This window comes from Octopus sinensis, linkage group LG23, assembly GCF_006345805.1.
Source record: "Octopus sinensis linkage group LG23, ASM634580v1, whole genome shotgun sequence".
In the NCBI taxonomy this organism is placed as follows: Eukaryota; Metazoa; Mollusca; class Cephalopoda; order Octopoda; family Octopodidae; genus Octopus; species Octopus sinensis.
The window spans coordinates 123,029-129,062 of record NC_043019.1 but is presented as its reverse complement, the minus strand read 5'-3'; the positions used below and the strand labels follow the sequence as shown (position 1 = coordinate 129,062).

The 6,034-nt window shown below is 41.2% G+C and overlaps 1 protein-coding gene across 2 annotated transcripts in view; it reads left to right on the top strand.

Annotated features, from left to right (window-relative positions):
• Positions 1 to 5,119: 5,119 nt before the first annotated feature.
• Positions 5,120 to 6,034, top strand: part of LOC115223714 (exostosin-like 3) — a 46,256-nt gene continuing 45,341 nt past the window's right edge. Inside the window, exons 1-2 of one of the 2 annotated variants that reach the window (XM_036512374.1) lie at positions 5,120 to 5,559; positions 5,681 to 5,781. The gene's annotated coding sequence lies outside the window, so the exon portion shown is untranslated. The remainder of the gene's footprint in view (positions 5,560 to 5,680; positions 5,782 to 6,034) is intronic. The other variant, XM_029794390.2, reaches the window with a different exon arrangement.

Genomic DNA, 6,034 nt, shown 5'->3' with positions numbered 1-6,034 from the left:
AGAGGAAGGAATCTAGATGTTCGCGGGAGAGTGAGGTGGCACCGATAATGTCGTCAATGTAACGACCATATAGTTCAGGAGTGGGACCAGTGAAATTAGAGAATATTTGGGCCTCAACATAGCCAACGAACAGGTTCGCATAGTTGGGGCCCATTCGCGTTCCCATGGCCACTCCCGAGACCTGATGGTAGAACTCGCCCGCGAACGAGAAGCAGTTCAGAGTAAGGACAAGTTCGGCCAGACGAATGAGTGTGGAGATGTCAGGTACAGGGTTAGAGCGGAGGTCAAGAAAGTGTCGAAGTGCCTGCAGTCCTTCGTGGCGAGGGATAACATTATAGAGGCTTTGGATGTCCATAGTAAAAAGGATTTTGGAGGAGCCGGGAGGAAAGGAGAAAGAGTTGAAAAGCCGGAGAGCATGGTTGGTATCGTGGATGTGGGAGGGAAGAGATGCCACTAGGGGGGCAAGGACACGGTCGAGGTATTTAGAGATGAGCTCCGTGGGGCAGTTACAGGCTGAGACGATGGGGCGGCCAGGGTTGTTGGGTTTGTGGATTTTGGGGAGGAAGTAAATGGTGGGGGTACGTGGGGTTCGCACAATTAGGTTGGATGCGGTGTGGGGGAGACGGGAGGACGAGATGAGGTCGTGGACAGTAGAGGATACCGTCTGTTGGTAGCCAAGTGTGGGGTTAGAGGGCAGAGGGGAATAGAAGGAGGTGTCATTGAGTTGGCGGAAAGCCTCGGCCCTATAGAGGTCCGCGCGCCACACCACTACAGCTCCACCCTTGTCAGCCGGTTTGATGATAATGTCAGCGCGCCGTTGGAGGGAACGAAGAGCCAAGAGCTCAGCCGGGGAGATGTTGAGGCGGCGTTGGTGCCTGGAGAAGTTGAACCGCTCCAATGCACGCTGACAAGCGCCCGCGAAAAGATCCACTGCTAGGATCTGGCCAGGGGCAGGCGTCCACGGGGATGGTCGGCGGCCCAGGTCAGTGAAGCAGTCCTCTTCGTTGGGTGTGGGTGGCGAGTCGTGGTAATGCGCACCCAACCGGACACGGCGCACAAAGCTGTGGACATCAACTCGCGTCTGGAATTCCTTACAGGATGGAGTGAGGGGGATGAAACGCAGACCCCTACCAAGGACGGAGCGTTCAGCCGCAGAGAGGGGAAGATCGGGGGGAATGGTAACAACAGACGGAAGTGGAGAAGGGGTGGGTGGAATAGAAGTAGGAGGGGTGGTAGGTCTCGTGGAGGTCTGAGGGGGAGGGATTGGGGAGGTGTGTGGGGGTGGTTGGGCGGGGCAGTAGGGTTAGGTGTAGGTGGATGGAGCCTATCGGGAGGGGAGAAGGGGTTGTAGGAAGGGGCAGTGGGGTTAGGTGTGGGTGGATGGAGCCTATCGGGAGGGGAGAAGGGTGGTGGAGGAGTTGGGGTAGTGGCGTCGGGTAGGGTGGAATGAAAGAGTGATTGGAGTTTACGAAGTTTGGTATCAGAAAGAAATTGATGGAAGAGTTGATTCAAATGGATAATGAAGCGTAGCGTGTTTGGAGCATAGAGAGGCGGCAGAGAGGAGAAGAAGTGGAGAAAGCAGGAGGAAGAAGGCGGTTGATGGCATGTAGTTTGGAGAGATTGGAGCGAATGGTGGCCCGCATAAGGCGGTAAGATGTGGTGCGGAGTATGGGTAAGATGGAAGAATCCGAGTGGAGAGCAGGGTGGAAGTGGAGGCGGAAACCTTTAGGGATGAGTCGGTGATGTATGCAGCGGCTTAGGAAAGAGACTTGGCTAGCGAAGCGGTTTTTTTAAAAAGAAGTAGAGAGAGATTAACGGACGGCTGAAGGCAATATACAGGGAGCGAACGGAGATGATCCTTCAAACGGTGATGGAGGGTGAGGAGGTAGGACCTAGGATCCGGCATGATGGGATAGCGGAAAAAAACGTTCGAAAAAAAACAAAAAACAAATATTATCGTATGAAAACAATAGAAAAAAAGGATAGCGAAAAAAGGGGAAAAACAAACGTTCAGAAAAACAAAAAAATAATAATCGTATGAAAAAACTAGATAAGTAAGCGATAGGGGCAGAAAAGACGGGGCAAACAGAAAAGGGAAAGAAAGAAGGGAAGCAGAGAGAGGGGGAGGCAAAAAAGGGGGGTGCAGGCAGAGGAAACGGAGTATGGACATCCAGAGAGGGAAGAAAGACGGAAAGGAGAACAAAAATGCAGGAAAATGTGGAAAGCATGAAATGAATGTAAAAAAAAGTGGTAATATAAGAGAAAATAAAAATACAACAAACGGGACAGTTTATGCGAACAAGTTCAAGGTTGAAAGTTCAAGGTGAGAAATGTGTAGACGTCGTGGTATATTTTATATATATATATATATATATATATTTATATATATATAGATAGATATATGTGTATATATGTATATATATATATATATGTATATATATGTATATATTTATGTGTATGTATTTATATATATATATATATAGATAGATGTATATATATATATATATATATATATATATATGTATATTGTATAGAGGGCATTATTACACATAAATGCCTCACACTAAGAGGGACAAAGTCATTACTACCAAAATTATACTAATCATACCTAAATGCAGTTTTTCAAAGCAAGACATTTAAAAAAATGAATTTAGTTCTGTATCACCGTGATTTCACATTCAACTTACGTCTTATGATCATCAGCAGAACTGATTCTGAACACATCATAAATAAACAACCAACCTTACGTAGCGAAGACGAACAGACAACTGCCTACTCCGGCCAAGCACATGGAATGTTTATAAATCATATATCCGGTAAATGGCAGGCTTTTTACGAACTGCATGTCGGGTAATGAAAAGTATTTCGGAATAAGTTTAACAATTAAGGATAATCTCTTAATAAGGGATCTTAACAAGAAATTATCGGGTAGTTAGCGTGAAAACCTCATAAAAGAAAAGAATTCGAAAATAATTTTTTTCTTTTGAACAAATTAATTATATCTATATTGTATAGAGGGCATTATTACACATAAATGCCTCACACTAAGAGGGACAAAGTCATTACTACCAAAATTATACTAATCGTACCTAAATGCAGTTTTTCAAAGCAAGACATTTAAAAAAATGCTTTGAAAAACTGCATTTAGGTATGATTAGTATAATTTTGGTAGTAATGACTTTGTCCCTCTTAGTGTGAGGCATTTATGTGTAATAATGCCCTCTATACAATATAGATATAATTAATTTGTTCAAAAGAAAAAAATTATTTTCGAATTCTTTTCTTTTATGAGGTTTTCACGCTAACTACCCGATAATTTCTTGTTAAGATCCCTTATTAAGAGATTATCCTTAATTGTTAAACTTATATATATATATGTATATGTATATATATATATATATGTATATATATATATATGTATATATATATATATATATATATATGTGTGTGTGTATATATATATATATACATACATACACACGTACATGCGAGCATAATACATACATACATACATACATACATACATGGTGGCTGCCCCCTCGTTATCGTGTATGGCCATTGCACGAAGCTTAATCAATGTTGTTATCGTGCAATGCCTGTGCAAGAAGATTTTTTTTAAGTGGGGAAAGGCTGTGCACTGAGTCAATCTCACTCACTAAGCAACAGCAGCCATAATCCGAAAAGAAGAACAAGTCAACATCATCGGTAACCACTGAGCCGCAGGTTTCATGTCGGAGTTATCCCAGCTACTTCAGTTACCTTCTCCTAAAAGGATGCCCTTACAAAGGCTAGGAGTCCTTCACTCCCAATGGTTTAACCGCGCGATCAGGTATTCAGCCCGATTATTTCAATGTCCCGCACATGATACAGCCTTAAGACATTTACTGGATGGCCGTTGACTCTCAAGAGTTCCTCCTCCCTTTAACAGGTTTTGTTTTACATTCCGCAAGGTGTCCAATAAACACCCTCCTCATCAAGCAAGCTTGGTGGGGTTGCCGGTTTAGTCGCCGATAACCCGACCATGCAACAGGTTGTACATACATACATACGCACCACCAGTTTTCCGATTCAGTAGTTTCGTCTGACATTTTAAATCAGGATAAACATTCTTAAAATGTTCGAAGCAAACAGAAAACAAAGAATCAGGTTCGAATTTCATTGTTTCATAACCAAATAGGATAGCAGATTGCTTAAGGCGATACTATAACGAATGACCTCACTATGACAACGTAACTGATATGTCAGGTTTTGTAGAACAGTTGACATAATGGATTTAACCCAGTTTTTTTTCCTTTACTCCCTCCTTGAATATGTATTTATTACCCTTTCTCTTTTACGCTTTTCTCTTTTCGGTCATTTGAATGTGGCCATGCTGGAGCACCGTCTTTAGTCGAGCAAATCGACCCCAGCACTTATTCTTTGTAAGCCTAGTACTTATTCTATCGGACTCTTTTGCCGAACCGCTACAATACGGGGACGTAAACACACCAGCATCGGTTGTCTAGCGATGTGTGTGTGTGTGGCGGGGGGCAAACCCAGACACACAAACATACACACACACACACACACACACATATATATATATATGTATACATATATACGACCGGCTTCTTTCAGTTTCCGTCTACCAAACCCACTCACAAGGCTCTGGTCGGCCCGAGGCTATAGTAGAAGACACTTGCGCAAGGTGCCACGCAGTGAAACTGAACCCAGAACCATGTGGCTGGTAAGCAATGAACTTACCACACAGCCACTCCTATTCTCTTATTCTTTTACTAGTTTCACTCATGTGACTGCGGCCATGCTGGAACACTACCTTGAAAGATTTTAGTTGACCCCAGGACTAATTTTTAAAAGATCTAGTACATGATCCATCGGTTTTTTGGCCGAACCACTAGATTACAGGGCGTAATCGCTAACACACATACACACTACAACAGCGGCAGACAAAATACCTATTTCTTTATTACCTACAAGGTGCTAAACACAGAGGGGACAAACAAGGACAGACAAACGGATTAAATTGATTATAACGACACCAGTGCCTAACTGGTACTTATTTAATCGACCCCGAAAGGATGAAAGGCAAAGTCGACCTCAGCGGAATTTGAACTTAGAACATAACAGCATACATATAACTGGACTATATTTTTATATTATATTCAGTAAATGGAAATGAAATATTTTACTCGTAAAATATTGTAAAAAGCTTGGTTGTATACCTGTGTAATCGCTAACACACATACACACTACAACATACGCTTACATACACACATATACCTTTAATCAAACATACACTCACACTACAACATACACACGTATATACACACATGCACCATATACCATGACAGTACAACATACATACTTACACATACAGACATTTAAACAAAGACACACCCAGACGACAAGGTAGCACCCACACGTTTACAATCTTCGTCCAGATTTTTCCTAATTGCGTAGCGACTGTTGTAGAAGCCACACATTTTTCTGCTCTTTGAATATACTGAACTTTCAAGAGACCGAAAACCTTCAGGTTGAAATCGAAACACTTTGAATTAGGTGAATATTATTTGATAATTACGTTAATTAACAATGTACTATCACTTTCACATCAGTAAAAACTCATTAGAGCGATTTCAAACCTAAATATATATTTATAACAAACCTGTTTTATTTTCAGGTTCTAATGTTAGGGAATTTATTTCCGAGTCCACAAGGGAGAGGAATTCAATTTAGTGGTACTATAACGAATTTCCCACTAATGTATATGAACCATTGCAGGTATTAAGCTGATAATATTTAATATTATATACTTCTATCATTGATATCGTCGTTCAATGTTGATTGAGTTGCTTGAAGGTGGTTCTGTCTCTTAAACTAATCTCTCCCTCTCTCTCTCTCTATCTATCTAACTATATATATATATATATATATATATATATATATATATATATATATATATATATATATATATATATAATATTACATTATATAATTAGGGCTTAGTAAAATAAATTACTTTGCCACATACTGA